This window comes from Mauremys mutica, chromosome 2, assembly GCF_020497125.1.
Source record: "Mauremys mutica isolate MM-2020 ecotype Southern chromosome 2, ASM2049712v1, whole genome shotgun sequence".
In the NCBI taxonomy this organism is placed as follows: domain Eukaryota; kingdom Metazoa; phylum Chordata; order Testudines; family Geoemydidae; genus Mauremys; species Mauremys mutica.
In genome coordinates this window covers 235,532,692-235,554,527 of record NC_059073.1, presented here as the reverse complement: position 1 = coordinate 235,554,527, position 21,836 = coordinate 235,532,692, and the positions used below count along the sequence as shown (strand labels likewise).

At 45.0% G+C, this 21,836-nt stretch overlaps 1 long non-coding RNA gene across 1 annotated transcript in view; it reads right to left on the bottom strand.

The window, feature by feature from the left end:
* Positions 1–2,261: 2,261 nt before the first annotated feature.
* LOC123362802 overlaps positions 2,262–21,836 on the bottom strand; it is a 46,185-nt gene continuing 26,610 nt past the window's right edge. The window contains exons 3-4 of the long non-coding RNA XR_006576577.1: positions 12,473–12,522; positions 2,262–2,356 (exon numbers count right to left, since the gene is read on the bottom strand). This is a non-coding gene — a long non-coding RNA (uncharacterized LOC123362802). The remainder of the gene's footprint in view (positions 2,357–12,472; positions 12,523–21,836) is intronic.

The following is a 21,836-nucleotide window of genomic DNA, read 5'->3' as shown; positions in this document are numbered from 1 at the left end:
AAGGTGAAACATCTTGCAGCATGCATGTAAAGATTAGGATTTATTGTCCAGGAATCCTTGAACAATTTTATCAAAAGCCCATTTCTATGTGGTGTTTTTCTGCAATAAATCATACAGCAGAAATCTATCTGTGGACACTGGTAGGAGATAAATGAGAGTAGAGGAAAGAGGGTCATCACGGATTTTTTTTCTGTATCATGACCTGTCATTGGCAGAAATCCATTTATTATGGTTCACAGATTATTTTTTTTACCTACTCACTGGGTTTTCCATTCTAAGGAGTGTTATCTAAAATAAAATGAAAACTTGGCAAAATGTAAGCTTTCAGAAACCATGAAAACAGAGATAACTTAAAGACTGTGAGGTACAAAGAGATATTACTTTTTTTCCCTCTTCTACATATCTACCAATTGTTTGGAAGGTTTTAGTTGGGGGAACCATAAACCCTTATATGAACATAGGGTAACAGAACACAACTTAACTTATCTGGGAGGACAGGATGCCAACAGAAAGATGGGGTGCCAATTCCATGGTATGCCCTTTCCTTCACTCTAGTCCCATAGAGCTGCTTTCCTGCCTCCTTAGGCAGCATGTAGCCAGATGGATATCTGTGCCTAAATTACTACTGATTGAGCCAGCTCTGAACCTCTGAGGGGGATTTTGTGCAGGTAGGGGGCACTTGCCCAATATCAGCATTGCTTCTATAGCTGCCATGCTGCTGGAGGTGGGGGAGAGAGACCAGAAAAAAAATGTGTGGAGAGAACTCTGCAGTTTGGATCAAGTTTTTAAAATATAGGCTATATCTGTATGCAAAATCTCTTGTGCAAATTGAGTGCCATGGGGATTTGCATGCTTAAATTATGTTATTTGCACAAGTAAGTGACAATGCACTGAAATTGTATGAACAAATTGTGCACACTCAAAGGGAGGGCAGGTTAGGTTCTTTGGAAAATTTGGCCCTTTCACAAAATCCTTGACTGAATAAAGAGCTGAAGATGGGGGAGAGTGTATGCTGGTTCTCATTCCTCTGATAGGCATACATTTTAGACCTGGTCCACAAGTATTTTCCTTTTCATAGATTAGATAAAGAATACATGCAAAAACTGATATGTGCTGGGTTTACACTGTCACCATGTGAAATACATGAAATACATTCACTAAATGGCTATTCATCTGGGCTGGCTACTGTTTTTTCTGCTTCTGGTATCAAGAGAAGGATTGTCTAAGGCTGATAAGAACTGTTATGTAAGATTATGTCACCACTGGGAAGAACTAGCTGTAAGCAAACCACCAAAATAGGATCTTTCCTTTCTAATGTGCGACTGTCAATTCTGCCCTAACGTGAATGAGATACAGTCCTTGTACAAAACAGGATTCATTGCCAGATGCATCCTTTGAGACTCTCTTTCTAATACTGCCCTGTATAAATAAATAACCTGCATGGCACTAATGAAGCTTTTCCTTCTTCTATTTTATTTTATTTATTTTTTTATTAAAAGGATCATTACAATAATTTGCCAAATGATTAGAATTAAAAGATGAATTCTTTGAAAGTGAAGAAGCAGCTAAAAAAAAATCACAGGTGAAATCCTTTCCCCCAATTGTAATTTTGGTGCAGATTTGCAAAGGTATTTAGAAGTTCCTAATTCCCATTCAGTGACACCTAGATATGTTTGGGAATCTGAGCCTCTGTCATTGACTTCAGTGGGGCCAGGATTTCACCCCACATTTCTGTCTGAAAATATTTCACTTCTTGCTGCAGTAACAGATGGGATTACTAGAACTGAAAGAGATTACTGACAGAGCAAAACAGGTCTTAGTCTTTTATGTTTGTTTATATTGAACATTTGCAGTACTTTTATATAGCAATAGTAAGTGTCACTGTTTCTTTTGTATAATCAGTTACATCCTGATCCACCCAGTAAGAGTCCTGTGCCCCTGCTGAGCCATACTGATTTCAGCGGGATCTGGCACATCAGCAGAGTTTCACCTATGTGGATCCAGTTGCAGGACTGTGGTCTAAGTCCATTTTCCTGGTGTTTTGTGTGGGTCTTACACTCTGCTACTGGGGAGAGAGATGCATTAAAAATAGGAAAATGTGATTGTAAAAACATGAACTGGCAGGCACTACTATTGAACAAGAATCTACTTTTAACTTTTGTCTTAATTGACTCGATTTTGAATTGTCTGTGTGTGCCTTTAACATGCAAAACATTTTCAGATATATTCTAAAATGACCATATATTAGCTAATCTTGTTACCTCTTAATACCTTAAAACAGACTGAGAACACTCCAGAAGTGTCTGTTTTTCAGCTTTGCAGTACCCGTGGTCCAGCGTGTGCAACCAGTGTCGAGCTGCAAAACAGTACGTTTCAAACATGAGTACAAACTGTCTGCAACTCTTCTCGGAAATTTACTCTTATAAAATACTTTTACTATTACCATATCATACATGGTTTCTACAACTTGTAAATTGCTGGACTTGTTATATTCATTAGTCTTGTGAATTGAATTAAATTTGCATTTCATGTGACGTCACAAATATATCTTCCAAATTCTGCTCCACATTAACAAACTTACAAAAAAAAAAATTCAGACCTAAAATTACTAGTAAAATTACTTTATTTGGTTGGCTTACTTTTAAATTAGTCTGAAAGATTTTAATACTTTGGATTATAGGAACCACAAATGAAATTGACTATTGGCTGCTGAATCAATAAATATTTCACTGTGTTAACCCAATTTTTAACTTTACAATGAACTCAACTAAGCAACTATAACAGGAACTGTAGCGAGTCGGTGTGGTTCCCCTCCGGCCCAGCAGAGGGAGCTCCTTGCCAGACGCCCAAGTGGGCTGAGACACCACTTCCTGTCCCCGCCCCCCGGAAGTCAAGGGGCGGGACAGGAAGTATAAAAGGAAGACGCCAGAGCTCAGTCAGGAGCCAGCAGCCGCCGGGAGCAGACGTGCCGGCGGGAGCTCCTGACCGGGAGCCTTCTAGGAACCAAGGCAGCTGCCCAGACTGGCCTCCGCTTCCCCGCGCCCACTACGAGGAGGAGGAGCCGCCCGAGCCGCCCCGTGACAGGTACTGGGACCACCCGCCGGACCGCCCCTGCGCCCCCCCCGAAGAGGAGCCGCCGGGGCTTCCCCGGCCCTGCTTCCCGGAGGAACCGCCGGAGCAGGCCTGGCCGGACTTTCCGGAGGCACTACCAGACCTCCCCCCAAGCCCAGACCCGGAGGAGCCGAGGACCTTTGGCTGGCCCGAACCGAATACAAGTGTGCAGGTAGGCCCCGAGGGGGATATGGAGTGTAGCCCGGGGATAGCCGACCCCTGTCAGGCTACGGACACTGAGGTCCCCATGTCAGTGTGTTGCGGTCAGGACCCCACTGACCAGCGGCCGTGAGAGCCGCTACTAGGGCCCCGGGCTGGAACACAGTGGAGTGGGCGGGCCTGTGTTCCCCCTGCCACCCCACTCGCGGGTGGCAGTTTCCCCCTCACCTCCGCGCTCAGGCACGGAAGCCTGAGCCTATATTGACTTTGCTGTTGCTCAGCCCCTGCTCCAGAGGCCTGAGCCTATATTGACTTTGCTGTTGCTCAGCCCCTGCTCCAGAGGTCTGAGCCTATATTGACTTTGCTGTTGCTCAGCCCCTGCTCCAGAGGCCTGAGCCTATATTGACTTTGCTGTTGCTCAGCCCCTGCTCCAGAGGCCTGAGCCTATATTGACTTTGCTGTTGCTCAGCCCCTGCTCCAGAGGCCTGAGCCTATATTGACTTTGCTGTTGCTCAGCCCCTGCTCCAGAGGTCTGAGCCTATATTGACTTTGCTGTTGCTCAGCCCCTGCTCCAGAGGTCTGAGCCTATATTGACTTTGCTGTTGCTCAGCCCCTGCTCCAGAGGCCTGAGCCTATATTGACTTTGCTGTTGCTCAGCCCCTGCTCCAGAGGTCTGAGCCTATATTGACTTTGCTGTTGCTCAGCCCCTGCTCCAGAGGTCTGAGCCTATATTGACTTTGCTGTTGCTCAGCCCCTGCTCCAGAGGCCTGAGCCTATATTGACTTTGCTGTTGCTCAGCCCCTGCTCCAGAGGCCTGAGCCTATATTGACTTTGCTGTTGCTCAGCCCCTGCTCCAGAGGTCTGAGCCTATATTGACTTTGCTGTTGCTCAGCCCCTGCTCCAGAGGTCTGAGCCTATATTGACTTTGCTGTTGCTCAGCCCCTGCTCCAGAGGCCTGAGCCTATATTGACTTTGCTGTTGCTCAGCCCCTGCTCCAGAGGCCTGAGCCTATATTGACTTTGCTGTTGCTCAGCCCCTGCTCCAGAGGCCTGAGCCTATATTGACTTTGCTGCGGCTCAGCCCCTGCTCCAGAGGCCTGAGCCTATATTGATTTTGCTGTTGCTCAGCCCCTGCTCCAGAGGTCTGAGCCCAAGGACTGCTGTCCGGCTGCCCGCCCTAACTGAGGGCCGGGGCGTATACTTAGTGACTGTGTGCCTTGTGCGGCCCCTGCCTGAGGGTCTGGACCTGGACTCATATTGAGACTGATTGCCGTTATCCAGCCCCCCTGCTCCAGAGGGACTGGACTTATATTGAGACTGATTGCCGTTATCCAGCCCCCCGGCTCCAGAGGGACTGGACTCATATTGAGACTTTTTGCTGTTATCCAGCCCCCCTGCTCCAGAGGGTCTGGACTTCCCACGTAGAGGGGACAAGGAGCGAGTCGGTGTGGCTCCCCTCCGGCCCAGCAGGAGGGTTGAGCCCCGACGCGCCAGCTTACAGGAACACAAAGAGGAATATTATAAATATCAATCAGTACCATGTATATAATAAAACCATTTCTATAAAACAGTAGTATTTAACATATTAAATTAGGAGAAAACCTTTCCTGAAAAACAGTAAAATTCAGACATGAGAACAAACTGGGAACTTCTCTAGGACTATTTTCAATTGAACTTCTGATCTTAAATCTACATTTTTCCTCTTCACTGTGAAATGAAAGCAAGAGGCAGTTTACACTGCTGCGGTCCAGCCTCTCTTGGGGAAAGGTGGGTTGTGTCTTTCTTGTTAGTATTTGTTGGTTGAAACCTTTAATTATAACTGATTGAATCTCCTTCTTCAAGATTAGGGGCCCACCTAGTAGTAGATACCCAGACAGTCTCTAGAGATCAAACACAGATTAATGTGGGTGACATTTCTAAGAGACCTTGCACTTCTACCTATTATGAAAATCTAAAATCATTCCAATTACAATAAAGTGTTTACTTGAGGCAAATCCAATCTGGAGGTTGGACGGGCCCAGGTACAGCAGAATTGGTATTGTTCAATTGTGTAGGAAGGGCAGTCCACAGTGTAGTTATGGACCCTCAGCCTCCCAGGAAAACAGTATACCCGGGGCTCTCCAGGTGCCTCAGCAATGATGGATTTGAAGGCAGGGAGGAGCAGGAGTCAGTGAAAGGGGGGTGTAGCAGGGTGGATTCCCTGCTCCGGGGTTTTTAAGGGGTTTAAAAGCAGCTTGGCAGGGCTTGAGGGCTGCTACTCTCAAGCTGGGCTGATTGGGGAAGTAGCTGCAGCTGGGCCACACCCCAATCAGGCCACAGCTGGCCCCTATAAAAGGCTATGAGCCAGGACAGTCTCTCTCTGGCTATAGAGAGAGATGGGCCTAGCTGCTGGGAAATAGAGACCAGGTACCTGAGTGAAGCAGGGCTGGGGACAGGCTAAGGAGCTGGGGAGCTCCAGCCTGGAAAGCCCCAGGCTGCGGCCTAGCAGTGGGCCAAAGGTACTGGGGGTTGCAGAGGGCAGCCCAGGGGTAGGACAAAGCAGCAGGTCCAAACCCTCCTTGCCAGGGATGAGTTGGCTGAGACTGCAGTCTGCCCCAGAGTGTGGGGCTAGACAATGACTGGCAGTAGCCAAAAACTGAGGCAAGGTAGGGATAGAGGGTGAGGGTTCCCTAAGGAGGGGAGACCCAGAGAGACGGGGGGTTACTGCTAGGGGGCAGCACCCCATGTAAAAGGGCACCGGGTCCAGGGAGGGATACGGGGGCCTACGAACAGGTGGATCACCACCCTGCAGAGGGTGCTCCAGGGCTGGACTGAGCTAAATTCGCAGAGCAACCAGCAGGAGACGCCGCAGGGGTGAGTCGACCCATTTACAGGGGGTTTGCTTCTGAGTTGCACCAACCATTGTTCCTAAGGAACTGGTGCACAGGAGGAGTGGGGGCTATTTCATAGCTCTCAGGTGGCTCCACTGCTGCTCCATTGGCCTGCGAGATGATGGAGGAGAGGTTTCTGAAGATAACACCTGTGGCAAGTCTGGCTTCATGGCCATGAAGGTGAGGATTTAGGCCTTACTGATTACTTATTTTTCTGACGTTTGGTGTTAAATCTCTAAGAATCCTGTGGCACCTTATAGACTAACAGACGTTTTGCAGCATGAGCTTTCGTGGGTGAATACCCACTTCTTGCATCTGAAGAAGTGGGTATTCACCCACGAAAGCTCATGCTGCAAAACGTCTGTTAGTCTATAAGGTGCCACAGGATTCTTTGCTGCTTCTACAGAACCAGACTAACACGGCTACCCCTCTGATACTTGAAATCTCTAAGAGTATCTCTGCTTTAGATTTGTAAGAGGTGCTAAGGTGCAGGGAAGCTTCAGTAGCTAAGTATTATCTGCTTTCGGCATTTAATGCAAATATATTATCTTCCATGGCTGCAGTCAAAGACATTCCATTGCCTCCTTTACTCCATAGCTGCACAGGAAAATCATGATTCTTAAAGGGAAATATCATCTGCCTAGTGCTCCCTCTCAGGATTGGAACCTCAGTTCTTCTCAACCTGCTTTACCAAAAGAGGGGCCAGTTACCCTGCTCAGCTTCCATGTAAGGAGCCTTATACTCCCCTCAGCCTTTGTGTCAAACAGGTACTGAGACCATGAAAGTTCCACACATGCAGGTGACTATGGCCACTGAATTCCAGGGCCCTGTCTAGACTAGGGGAAAAGTGTTTTTTTGTTTGTTTGTTTTTTTTAAAAGAGTGTTTGGTTAAACCATGTCAGCAGTTTAAAAATGTGTTAGGATCTAGAAAATCTGTCTACAGTTCTGTGGATGGGCGTCTATATAATAAAAAACATCAGACATCTGTCACCCTTATTTGCAGTGTCTAGAGAGAGAAACCCAGGACAAAATTGGCCTGGAGAGTGAGCTGTACTCTCATTTTATAGGCATTCCTGCCAGGTATAGGTTAAGGCACGTTGGCTATGGGTACGTCTACACTACGGGATTATTCCGAATTTACATAAACCGGTTTAGCAAAACAGATTGTATAAAATCGAGTGCGCGTGGCCACACTAAACACATTAAATCGGTGGTGTGCGTCCAAGGTCCGAGGCTAGTGTCGATTTCTGGAGCATTGCACTGTGGGTAGCTATTCTGTAGCTATCCCATAGTTCCCGCAGCCTCCCCCGCCCCTTGGAATTTCCGGGTTGAGATCCCAGTGCCTGATGGGGCAAAAATCATTGTCGCGGATGGTTCTGGGTAAATGTCGTCAGTCACTCCTTCCTCTGGGAAAGCAACGGCAGACAAGCATTTTGCGCCTTTTTTCCCTGGATTGCCCTGGCAGATGCCATAGCATGACAATCATGGAGCCTGTTTTGCCTTTTGTGACTGTCACCCTATGTGTACTAGATGCCGCTCACAGAGGCGATTCAGCAGCGCTACACAGCAGCATGCTTTTGCTTTTGCATGACAGCAGAGATGGTTACCAGCCATACTGTACCATCTACCATACCATAAATCGGTAATAAGATGATCATGGTTACCAGTCCTTTTGCACTGCACCATTTGCTGCTGTCATAAGTGCCCCTGGCTGAGATCAGCCAGGGGCGCAAAAGCCAAAATTGGGAATGACTCCCTGAGTCAATCCCTCCTTTTTGGTATCTAAAAATAGAATCAGTCCTGCCTAGAATATGGGCAAGTGTACTAGAGAATCACTGTATCATAGAACCAGAGAGCACAGCTGCTCTGTGTCAGATCCAGCAGAAATTATGAGCTGTATGCTAGTCACAGGGGGTGCTCCTGCAACAACCCCACCTGTTGATTCCATTCTTCCCCCAGTCTTCCTGGGCTACCATAGCATTGTCCCCCCACTTGTGTGATGAGGTAATAAAGAATGCAGGAATAAGACACAGTGACTTGTTAGTGAGAAATGAGTGGAAGGCAGCCTCCAGCTGCTATGATAGTCCAGACAGGACATTAAGCAGTGTGGAGGAGAGGAGCCCTACCAGGAAAAATTACCATCTACCAGGAAAAATTAGGGCCAGGTGCCCTTGATCGACCTCACGGATGCTAGTCGGCATGGTTACCAGTCCTTTTGCACTGCCCCATGTGCCAATAGGCTGATGATGACAATGGATATCAGTCTTATTGCACCATCAGCCACCCATGGCGGGGGGGGAGCAAGGATGTTGGTGTTGAGTGCTGCAGCATCGTGTCTATCTGCAGCATTCAGTAAAGATAGGGTGACATGTAAAAGAGTCAAGAGAGGATTGTTTTCCCTTTCACTTCTGGGGGTGGGTGGGGGGGTGCGTAAATTGCCTAGCTATGCCCTGACCCACCGCGGACACTGTTTTTGACCCTAGAAGCATTTGAAGCTCAGCCAAGAATGCAAATGCTTTTCAGAGACTGCAAGAACTGTGGGATAGCTTGAGTCCTCCAGTCCATTAGCATCCATTTGATTCTTTGGCTTTCCATTACGCTTGTCACGCAGCAGTGCGCTGAGTCCCTGCTATGGCGTCTGTCTGGAGATTTTTTAAAAATGATTTTGAATTTCGTCTTCTGTAACGGAGCGCTGATAGAACAGATTTGCCTGCCCTTACTGCGATCACATCCGCATGGTCCATGCTGGAGCTCTTTCTTTATTTTGATTTTTAACTGCCTCGCCACCCGTGCTGATCGGAGCTCCATGCTGGGCAAACAGGAAATATTCAAAAGTTCGCGGGGCTTTTCCTGTCTACCTGGCCACTGCATCCGAGTTCAGATTGCTGTCCAGAGCGGTCAGTGGTGCACTGTGGGATACCACCCGGAGGCCAATACCGTCGATCTGTGGCCACACTAACCCTAATCCGGTATGGTAATACCGATACTAGCACTACTCCTGTCGTTAGGGAGGAGTACAGAAACCGGTTTAAAGAGCCCTTTATATTGATATAAAGGGCCTCTTAGTGTGGACGGGTGTGGCGTTAAATCGGTTTTACGCTCCTTAAACCGGTTTAAACGCGTAGTGTAGACCAGGCTTATGAAGTGTAAGGAAGCTTGCATTGCCACAGCCTGTTTGTGGATACATAAGATCACAGGTTCCAGAATTGATCAGTCTTGCACCTTTCATGCAGCACTGTATTCAGGTAAAAAAATTTTAGAGACTGCACACAATTTGATAATTTACTGACATCCATTCCTGAAGACACTACGGGAGAGCTATTTATGTCAGGCATTAGCCTCTCTGATAGGAAGATATGAATGTCTGCCTTTGGTTGACCTCAGCCATGGACCCAATAAGCTGTGCAGCTCAATAAAGGAGCCATACAAGCCTAGAAGAATTTGCAAAATAAGAAACAAGAAACCCAAATCTGCCACATACACACAGAGACCCTTCCTCTGAGTCATTATGGATAGTTCTCTGAAAACATCCACTCAATGTGCAGCGACAGTCAAAAAAGTGAACAGAATGTTGGGAATCATTAAGAAAGGGATAGATAATAAGACAGAAAATATCTTATTGCCTTTATATAAATCCGTGGTATATCCACATCTTGAATACTGCATGCAGATGTGGTCACCCCATCTCAAAAAAGATATATTGGAATTGGAAAAGGTTCAGCAAACGGCAACAAAAATTATTAGGGGTATGGAATAGTTTCCGTAGGAGGAGAGATTAATAAGACTGGGACTTTTCAGCTTGGAAAAGAAACGACTAAGGGGGGATATGATTGAGGTCTATAAAATCAAGACTGATTTGGAGAAAATAAATAAGGAAATGTTATTTACTCCTTTTCATAACAGAAGAAATAGTGGTCACCTAATGAAATTAATAGGCAGCAGGTTTAAAACAAACAAAAGGAAGCATTTTTTTACACAGCGCACAATCAACCTGTGGAACTCCTTGCCAGAGGATATTGTGAAGGCCAAGACTATAACAGCGTTCAAAAAGAACTAGATAAGTTCATGGAGGATAGGTCCATCAGTGGCTATTAGCCAGGATGGTCAGGGATGGTGTCCTTCGCCTCTGTTTGCCGGAAGCTGGGAATGGCTGACAAGGGATGGATCACTTGATGATTACCTGTTCTGTTCATGCCCTCTGGGGCACCTGGCATTGGCCACTGATGGAAGACAAGATACTGGGCTAGATGGACCTTTGATCTGACCCAGTATGGCCATTCTTATGTTCTTTGCCTCACTTTGTCTTTAAAAAAAATCAAACAAACCTGAGTACCACCAAACCAACCACTGAGTTTGTTCTCCTCCTCCCTCTCTCTCAGCAAAGTCACACAAGGGAATTCCCAGTGGTGAGCTGGAGCCCTTTCGCACTCGTTCGCGTGAACTGGTTATTAAAGGAGTGGGCAGACTCCGGCCTGCGGGCCACATCTGGCCCGTGGGACTGTCCTGTCTGGCCCACCTGAGCTCCCCTCCCCCGCCTTCCCTCCTCTGGCAGAGCCTCAGTGTGCTGCACCGCTGGCACCAGCGCTCTGGACCGCTCCTGGGCAGCTCTGCAGCTCCTGCTGCTTTGAGTAACGGGGTGGGGCTGCGAGCTCCAGCGGGCCACGCAGCATCCATACATGCTGCTCTGAGCAGCATGTTAAGGGTGCCGGGCCGGGGCTGGGAGAGAGGGGTTGGATAAGGGGCAGGGAGTGGTTGGAGGCAGCAGAGGTTCTGGGGGGACAGTCAGGGGACAGGGAATGGGGGGGTTGGGTAGGCATGGGAGTCCCGGGGGTCTGTTGGGGTGGTGGTGGATGGGGTTGGGGCAGTCAGGGGACAGGGAGTAGGGAGAGTTGGGTAGGGGGTGGGGTCCTGGAAGGCAGTTAGGGTGGGGGGTCTCAGGAGCGGGTGGTCAGGGGACAAGGAGCTGGGGGGGTTGATGGGTTGCGGGTTCTGAGGGGGGCAGTTGGGGGCAGGACGTGGGTGGGGGTCGGATGAGAGGGGATAGGCTGTTTTGGGAGGCACATGGGGCTTGTACTCTCTGGGCAGTTCCCTACCGGTTCTTCAGCGGCACTTTGGCAGTGGGTCCTTCACTCACTCCGGGTCTTCGGTGGCACTGAAGGACCTGCTGCCGACAATGCACCGAAGACCCGGAGCGAGTGAAGGACCCACCGCCGAAGTGTCGCCGAAGGACTGGTAGGGAACTAGTTCCTAAGATTTTGGCAGATCATCACTGGGAATTTCCACTTGCTTTCTCTAAAGAAGTCAACTTGCCTTCAAGCCACTAAGGACATAGGATAGCCAGCCTTCTGGGATTTTGTGAATAAAGTGTGTACTCACCCCCCCCAAAGGTGATTATCAATAATCTAAACTACAAGAAATTCATTTAAGGGCCTTAGGGGGGGTTGGAAATTTAATTTTAAATGTGCAAAATCTAAGGGATTTAAATTATTTTCCTGTTTTTAAGTGTTTTGTCCTTGAAGGTCATAGGAAGTACCTGACTGGTGGAAATCAAAGAAGACAGGGCTATATTATAGCCCACAGCTGGAGCATAAGTTAAACATGACTATGGCAAGCTTGAGTTAGAGCACACTGGCCATTCTTCACAGCTACTTTCTCAATAGCTGTGAAGAATTCTCCTTGCAAAGTTCCGCAGAGATTTCCATCATCTCCATTTCCCCACATCACACCCAGAAGAGTCCCTATGTTTATGTTTATCACGGATTGGAGAATTAACTCAGAGTAATTTAAGAGAGAGATATTTTAAACATCTCTCCCTTAAATTTCTAAAATATCCCTTCATACACAATAAAACATTTTGTAGGGGCAGCATAGATCCCTTTGTAACAAAAAGTGAAGGGATTCTTTTGAAAAAACGCTGTTGGGGATGGTCATTTTAATCCATGAACTTTTGAAGAAATAAAGTGATAACTTTGATATTGACATAGGACTTTATCCTGAATTGGAGAGTGCTAAAAAGAAGAACCTCTAACCTTCCCTGCTGAAGTACCCACAACAATATTCACAATAGCCGTACCAAAGCAGGGTCATGGCCAGGATTTCTAGTATTTGAAATAATCTTGTCAAGGCTTTTACTGTTGTTGTGTAAAGGGCTGGCATGACTAGTCACCTTCAGTATATATTTTGAAACTTCGTACCAATCAGGCCCAGAGAAAACATGGTGTATCATGTTTCTATCACTTAAAGATCTAATTGGGATATTGTTCTGTACATGCTGTTAGACACTGTAGTGACAGGAAGAATCTTAGCCAACATTGGCAGTGAGCCAATACATACCTTCCGTGAACAAAGTGCAGGATAATTAAAATGTAAGCGCTGAAGGAGCACTGCGGAGAGAACACAAAAATAGCCATCAGTGGAGTGCTAGGAAATATATTTCTTAGGAATATCGGAGGATTGTTGTTGCATTCATTTGTTCCCCATATGCCTTTCATGTAAGGGGATTTTTCTTTTCTGCTCTTATGCTTTGGAGGAGTTTTTTATCTTATATTCTCTGAGTGTAGAAAAAGATTAAAGACAAAGAGAGCTATAGGAAGCATATTATAAAGGGCAGTTTCCTGTGTAATTGTTTTGAACAATACATAATATGGAAAAACAGATTCTGTATATAAGTAGATATTAAGACTGGTCAAATACTGGAAAAATATTAATATACAGCAAATACTAGGCCTTTAGCTCAATCTAAGAGTATGCAAGCCTTTAAGTCGTCATACATTCACCAAGCTTCAAAACACATCTGTATGACTAGGTTGATCTGTGTTGAACCTCAAATAGCAAAATCAGATACTCTGTGACAAATCAATAGGGTGCTATTGGGTGCTCATCTCCCTCTTTTGACATTGGTCAGATATTTATGAATATGATATACATTTGCTAATATCAGGATTGGTTCATGATTGCTCAACAGATATTGATATATAGATATGGGGAATTATGAGTTAGAATCAAAGAGTAGGTGAACCTACAGAGATTATTTTCATTCTTAGTTTCTATTCCGGCTGCCTATTGAACTGTGCACATTCCTTTCATGCAGATCGGCTGAAATGTTCTTGTGTAGCAGGTGTGGCAAGAGTATTTTTTAAGAGCAAAATACTTGGCTTTTAATGGATTGCAATATGACCCTGTCAATCCTTGTTTATTTTTCTAATATAGATATTTTGTTTCATTTACAAAGATTTGATTTGCTGTGTTGTTTTTAAAGCTTTTTTTTTTTTTTAGTATGCTGTTAAGTACTTAGAACACTTTAGTATTCTGTTGCTGGTATGCAGAGGATTTACATGTCATCTCACCAATTGCACAAATGGGATTGATGCATATAAATTCCTGGCATGTGTAGTAAATAGAATCCTTAGAAATCCTTTCCCCTTTACAATGAGAGTGACAGAATTTTTACTAACATTTGTGTCCTTCGAAAAGGTAACTTTAAAATGGATTTTCATTGTTACAGTTCCTTTACAGCATGTGCATTGCAGATGATTAGCAGATGTGGTCCTTATTTTCTTTTCTAATTTTTGAAAAACAATTCTTTATTCTAGAGGAAGAAAAGGTTAAACAGCAGGTGCCAGCTTTTTATCATTTTCTTTTTATGGAGTAAGCCATAGGGATATTATAATGGTACAGCACATACATGGCTGTCCAAGGTCAAAAGAAGAGTCATAATAGACATATTTTATGTATACATGTGGAGAGTGCTGTCCCACGAAGCTCTAATCCTCTCTAATAAACTATTTTATTCTTTTTCAATGGCAAAACTTTGTGTTTCATGGGATTTTTTCAATCTGGTTTGAATGTTAAATTCAAGCTCACACTGATAGCAAAAAAATAATGAAGTTCTTAATAGGGTCACTTAATGATATTGTTAGGATTTGTAATGTAGGAGCTGCCAGCAAAGCATAAAGAATGAGTTGTTTTCCTTCTGCTGCAGCCTCAGCTGATTTACACCCACTTTGTGTTTGATGTTGGACAGGATAATTTCATCAGTCTCCAACCCTTGTGATCATGTCCCAAAATGACTAGTCAGGTGAAGCCCTGGCAGAAGATTGCTTGTCACCTGTAGGAAGTAGCTGTCTGCCATGAGTAGTCTTTACTCATAAATGTAATCATCTGTTAGTTATTCATTGAGCTATACTTCATGGTGGGGATGTAGTGATGAGGATAATGTACAAACAGCTCACTAGGAAAATGCTTTGAAACAACAGATGTGTCCATTAGAAACATTGATTTTTACATTGGGACAGCATCTTAAGCAGAGAGAACTTCCTTCCAAGTTCATTTCTGAAGGTTACTTAGGAAAACCCATTTAAAAAAAAAGGGGATTCAGAGCAGCGTATGACCTTCGGTTTAAAATAATGATTTTTTTTAAAGTTTAACACCAATACTATTGCAGTGCTGTAAAGGAATCACAGCAAGATACAAATATATCTTTTGTATATTATTGTTTGAAAGAACCTGTATGATCATATAGCCAAATCACTATGAGGCAAATCCTGTAGTCCTTACTCAGGCTAAATTCTCATTGAAGTCAAGCAGATTATTTCTATCTTCAATACAGTGGTGCATTTTCTTCACCTTTCCACACATGTTATCTGGCATGAAATAACTTCCCCTTTATCTGATTTTCTATTGAACCAAGCCTGGGATATGCCTTCTTGCTTTATCAAAAATAAAAGTCCCCTTCTGAAGAATAATAGCCTGTAAGAATTCTGTAAAAGTACCATAAAATTGCCAAAAATGAAAGTGATTCTGTTATTAGTCTGGTACGGCTGTAAATGATAAATTAAAAAGGCAACATGAAGAGACTGAAAAGTAGTGACAGCTAAAATGAGTACATTTTCCCCTTTCTCAGTGTGAGATCACAGTGCAGGAATATGTGAACTTAGAATCCCTTTGTGAAATCTGTGCTCGTTTTAGCTGTCACTACTGTAGGTGATGAGCACTCGCAACCTGTTGTTTCTTTTTTCTGCTTATAAGAAGTCAAGGAAAAAATTCTAGTGACCATGGAATAAATACACATGTAGATATAATCACATAGATAATTTTCAGTATTATTACTGATTATGTATTTTAGGAGAGAATTATCTAAACTTTATGATATGTTATATTAAAAATACAATGCAGCCAAACATTTAATTTCCTATATGAATAATTATTCATAAATTCAGAAAATATCTTGTGCCAATTCCTTAACTATTCTAAGTTCGGTAAGGTCAAAGAATAATTTTTCCTTCTCAGATCTATTCACTAAGCCCTGCTTCAATACTCTTTTCCTAACAATAAATATCAGACATGGACTAAAGCTGCAGAATTTGGATCCAGAGTTCAAATACCCTAAAGTTCAGGAGTATTTGGATCCAGACTTCTGGTTTGGTGTATTATAAAGATAGAGGTCATTTACAAATTTTGCATCTAGATCTGAGTTCAAATATTGAGTGCATCCAAATCCAGGGATGTTTGGATCTTTCATTTAAGTTCAGACCCAACTCCGAAGATGATAAAGAGGGGATGGGGGAGAGCCATACAACAGCAATCTAGTTGTCTGCCTATAGCCACAATTTTCAAATTTAGTTTAATTAAGTCAGGTAAGTAAGTCCATATTTACACATCTTTTTGTAAAAGATGAGATACTCAGTGATGCATGTGCAGGGGGATAATGAATTTTCATTTTTATGGATTCCAGTGATTTTGTTCTCTATGTTCCTGTAGTGAGGCGGCCTGGCTCCCGGCCGCACCTGAGAGGGCCGAGCCAGAACAGCCGCCGCCGCAGTGGGCGGAGCCACTGCCGCCTGTCCTCACCCCCCGGAAGTCAAGGGGCGGGACAGGTAGTATAAAGGCCTGGCCCCAGCGCTCAGTTGCTGCCCGGCGGCCGGAGAGGACAGACGCTACTGACCGAGATCCTGCTGGACCGAGCCTTCCCCAAGCCCGGTACCCTGAGCAGGACTGGCCGAGCCTTCCCCGAGCCCAGTACCCCGAGGAGCTGCCCGAGCGTCCCCCTTACCCGAGTCCTGAGGAGCAGCCCGACCTAGTCAGCCCTCAGCATGCCGAGGAGCCCATGGTGTGGGACCCCACTGCGGACCCCAGAGATGAGCAGGTACCCATGGAGGGGGAGATGGGAAGTAGCCCGGGGGTAGCTGACCCCAGTCTGGCTACCGCAGATTTCGAGCCGATGTCGGTGTGTTGCGGTCAGGACCCCACCGACACAGCAGCAGACTAACTGCCGCTGTTAGGGCCCCGGGCTGGGACACAGTGGAGTGGGTGGGCCTGTGTCCCCCCTGCCACCCCACTCACGGGTGGCAGTCTCCCCCTCACACCAGCACTCAGGCATAGAAGTCTGGACTCACCTGTTGGGCGTTTGCTCAGCTCCTGCCTAAGGACCTGAGCCCCTGAACTATTGTTGTTGCTCAGCTCCTGCCTGAGGACCTGAGCCCCTGGACTATTGTTGTTGTTGCTCAGCTCCTGCCTGAGGACCTGAGCCCCTGGACTACTGTTGTTGTTGCTGCTCAGCTCCTGCCTGAGGACCTGAGCCCCTGGACTACTGTTGTTGTTGCTCAACCCCTGCCTGAGGGCCTGAGCCCAGAACTGCTGTCTGTTGCCCCGCCCTGACTAAGGGCTCGGGCATAAATTACTGCTGGTTTTGCTCAGCCCCTGCCTGAGGATCTGAGCCCTTAGACTATTGTTCGCTGCCCCGCCCTGATCTAGGGCTTGGACCTTTGGAGACTGAACTGCTGGTTTAGGCCGTGGTGTGAGGCGGCCTGGCTTCCGGCCGTACCTGAGAGGGCCGAGCCCCAACACTGGACGTCTACAGTTCCCCACTTGCATCTTTGGCTTGATTACTTTGGTTACCATGTTTTCCATTTCTTTTTGCAGGGAAGTCACTTTGGCTTCTGAATCCTCAATTTTTGTTTGGATATCATCTTTCATTTCTTTGTTGCCATTTAAAATTTGCTTGAAGCACGGTCGGCTCCAGGCACCAGCCGACCAAGCACGTGCTTGGGGCGGCACCTTGTAAGGGGCAGCCAATCTTCGGGTGGTGGGATGGTGCTCGGGTTTGGGGTTTTTTTTGGTTCGATAGGGCGGCACTCGAGGGTTTTTTTGGGGTTTTTGGGGTTTTTTTGGTTTGGCCAGGCGGCGCTCAGGGGTTGTTTGTTTCGGCGGGGCAGTGCGGCGCTCAGGGGTGGGAGGGCTGTTTCGGCAAGGCGGTGTGGTGCTTGGGGGTTGGAGGGTTGTTTCGGCGGGGTGGTGCAGCACTCAGGGGTGGGGTGGTTGTTTCAGCGGGGTGGTGCGGCGCTCGGGGGGTGGGGGGGTTGTTTCAGCGGGGTGGTGTGGCGCTCGGAGGGTGTTTTGGCGGGGCGGGGCAGGGCGGCGCTCGGGGGGGTGTTTCAGCAGAGCAGCGCTTTTTTAAAATATTTTTTTGCTTGGGGTGGCAAAAAAGTTAGAGCCGGCCCTGGCTTGAAGAATCTTCATCGGAGGTAGGTGACAGCCAGATCATCTACAGGAATGTGTGTCCAGGAGTGGTCCAGGAAAAAACTGGCCTAAGCCCAGCTGGGTATTTCTCTGTTGGGGAAGAGCAAGGAATAGAGCCCCAGTGTCATTGCAGCTGCTGCTCCGTTCCCTTCTCTGCTTCTGCCTGGGATATTTTCAGTTGGAATTGAGAACAATGTCAAAAGGAAAAAACTTAACATTTTCCTCATTCTTTTAACTTAAAAAGTGCCCTTCCCCCAAAAAACATTTTTTTTTAATTGTTAACAGAAAATTGTTGCCAGGCTGAGAGTTTTGTATGACTGTGTTCAGCCCAGGAGCCAACTTTTTACAGCCAAATTAAAAAAAGAAAATCCCTCAGAGAAAGGAGGTTCATAATGGACATACTGATGACTGACTCCATCCTGACTATTAGAGTGCGAGCGGGCAGCACTGTAATAAAGGTGTTTCCTTTAATAAGGCTTTTCCGTGTATAATGAATGAAGAAAGAGCCTTTGGCAATTGAAACGGCTCTTTGTGGCATCCAGTGCCATTTGTCTCTATAAACACACATAGAAACTATAGTAATTGGCGTCAAGAATATTCTATATTCACCCCTGGAAGGCATTGCTTGACACAAGCCAAATCTTGTAGTTCATTGAATAGTCTTCTGCAAAGATGTTTGTAATGTAAGTTACTTCTTTACTACCCTTTCTGAAAATTATACTAACACTCCATCCCTGTGCCTATGTATTGCGCACGCAGCTAGAGCTAGTCTGTTACTATTACCCCGTTGTCTCTTCTCTACCATTTGTTTGGTTTACCCACCCGTTACATCTTGTTTTAAACGAGGATTGTAAGCATTTTGAGGAGGACACTGTCTTTTACTAAATATCTCAATAGCTTTATACAGTGCTACTGTATTGTAAATAATGATTGTCCTTCTGCTGCAAACTTTCAGGGGTTTGCAACGTTTTAAACATTCACTCTTGCTCTTTCAGTGAATATTTACTGCATGATGAGGTCTTTTGCTTTCAAACTGACTCTCTGCACACTTACTGCTAAAAGCATGCTAGTGAATGGGAGCAATCCTTTCTTCAGGGAAGTCCATGGCAATAGAGTGACACACTGGTCCTGAGGAGATGCTGAGCCAAATTCTGACGGCCTTACTCAATTTTCACTCTGATTGTAGTCGAGGAGCATGAGCTGGGGGCTAAGCATCTGGGTGGAAAATGGGTGGTCCAGAATGTTATTCCTACCTCTCCTCCTGAGAAGGCATGTTACCGCCCCTAAGAAGTAAGCAAATATCATTACCCCCCATTTACAGATGGGAAAATAAGGCTCAGAGAAGATAAGTACTATCCTGAGGGGCACTCAGAAAGTAAATGTCAGAACCAAAACTGTGAAGAATCTTGGTCTTAGTTTCCCTCTCTGTAAAATAGGCACACTGATTTTTTACCATAAGCAATATTTTTAAAATGTACAGACTGTCAGGTGTCTATTGCATATGTAGGAAGGAGGGATGTACTGAAGTAGTATGAGGGTCCATTCTCCAGGTTAGAAAACTGAGGCTTAGAGAGGTTAAATTACTTGTCTAGGAGGCACTGTAATCTGTTGGATTAGCCACCAGTTTACTGAGAGCAGACCTGAGAAGAACCAGGATTAAAATTGACACCAACTAGCTGTGTGGCTTTGAGAACATCACTTCTCCTTTCTGAGCTTCATTTCCTCCTTCTGTAAAATGCTATTTGCCTATTTCCTAAGGACTCTGTGAGGCTTAGCTAAATTATACTTGTAAGAGCAAGGTAGTATTCAGGTGAGTAGGAGGCTGGGATTAGAAATCAGAATTCTGTTCTTAACTCACTAAACCATGTAGTTTTGGGGGAGATTCTCCTTTCTCTCACTATATTTTTGTAACCTTCCTAAACCTTCCCCTCCTCCCCCTCAAAAAACCACTTCTTCCTGGCTGAAAATTCCCCAATGCAAGTTTCCATGAGTAAGTGACTTCTTAGCTTTTTGTGTATGAAAAATGTTTTTTCTTTAAAAAATGTGTTTGCAAGAGTCTACATTTCCAGGGTGAAAAATACGGTAAAGCAAACTGATGAAAAAAACTAACGCGAAAACATATTCACCAGTTTATCTCAACCCAGTTAGGTTTCAATTAAAAGAGAGCTAAACAGGGTGGAGGAGACTTCCAACTTTTAAACCATTTTCTAGACAGCAGTGTTCATAGGCCACCTCACAGCGCATTGCTTCTTCAGAGAGTCAATGTGTTTTGTCAGGGATTTATTTTTTAATTATAAAAAAACATACCTTAAAGACCAACCATTCTTGCTGCTTTGCTGACTGTTACTGTCTTTCTTGGTAGTGACAATCTGTCTCCTGACCGCTGGCGTGGCTCTGTGGCTGTAATACATTGCCCTTTGCCTTGCCTTTGATAGGGGAACTGCTCCCGTCATGAAGACGGCATTAAACCACAGCCACTCTGGTGGTGATAGGCAGGCATTGCCTGAAGTGACCCCAACAGAGAAACAGCAGTAGCTCTACCTGAAGTCAAACTTGTAAAAGTCTTTTATTTCTCTCTGTAGCTTTTCCTTTGGTTTCTCAGCCCTTCCCCTCTTTCTGGATCTCTTTTCTATCTTACTCTCTTCTTTCTCTTGTTCCATTTTTGTTTTCCTGTCCCGCTGACACCATGTGGCCCCTGGACGTATGTAGACATGCAGCAATATCCATTTTCGAGGTTGTATTTGTTTATGTTAGTAAGAGGTTTTTTCTGCTACTTCAACAGTCTTAGCATAGGCTTGTCAGCAGCAGTGGGCGCAAAGGGATAATGCCCCCACCTTGGCCTGGAATTGGCAACCAATCGATTATGATTTGCTGGGTTTTGTGATATTATTCCACATGTATGGGGGGAGTTTTCTAGCAGAATAATCCACTTTTCTCAAGATGTTCACATACTTCATCCTGATAGAAAGATTGATAAATTAAATAATGGTCTATTTGTTGTTGCTTTGGCTATTATAGACACTCAGATAAAACAATGATTGGAGCCAATACCAAACCCAAAGATAGCTAGATATATGGACATCATAGCAGAAATTAACTGGGACAAATCTCATTTAATAAAACTCTTAACTCATTTACAGACAATATCTCAAACATTCATCTCCATGAAACATATGTGGCATGGATGACACTTTTCATTACAAAAAGATCCTGCATTACCAGGCAATTACTGTCTGTTCCCTACCTGCAAGCCCAAGTGTAGGCATTCATGCAGAAGAATTCCGCAGAGCTAAGGGGATAATGGTTTTCATTCCCAAGCACTGGAGCAGCAGTATAGCCACCAGTGCAGCCTCAGGACTCCAGTAGCTCCCACGTTCCTTGTCTACCATCCCCAATTTTGCAGAGGGGAAACAAAACGAGAGGCTTCACATCACCACAGTTCCACTGGCCCTGCCCTCACTTCTCTCAGGTCCCAAGCTACTGCTTTGTGAGTGTTGAACATGAAACTGGGCTCTCCAGCATGCTAAAGTGTCCAGCCCCAGTAGAGGCTCCCAGCATCTTGCTCCCTTCTTACAAGGGAGCAACATTTGCCCCATTCTTACAAGGATTCTATCACACCCTATTTACAGTCATATTCAACATACAAGTTCTTGGGCTAAGAGCACATTTTATAACAAAGTGTAAAAAGATGGCTTTTAGTCATTTTCAGATGATGCCAGTGTGAAAAGAACTAACTGTAGCTGATTTGTTTTGAATGCTTTTTTGCTGATAAAACCAAGCAATTTCAGATTAAAAAGAAAAATTAGCCTCTTAGGTCATACCATGATACCAGTTTTGGCATTTTGAAAAAACTCAAAACAGTTGTGATATTGATCTTTGTAACATGGTTATTTTAGGTATGTGATAACTTTTTAAGGATTTTCACCATACTTTTCTAAAGATATTTACTGTTCATTTAAAAAAAATGTTTTAAGATGTATTCATATGATAGACCAGATCAGCTATACTACAATCAAGTAATTCTGGTGTACTGCATAATAATAATTTCCATTGTAAAGCCCCTCCCGACTCTATCATCTTCATCAAACACACAGTCTACTAAAGACCATTGTGCTAGCCAGAGTGACCACTGTTGATGGCATTGCATAAGGCATCCTGTGAATCCACAAATCTCTAGGGT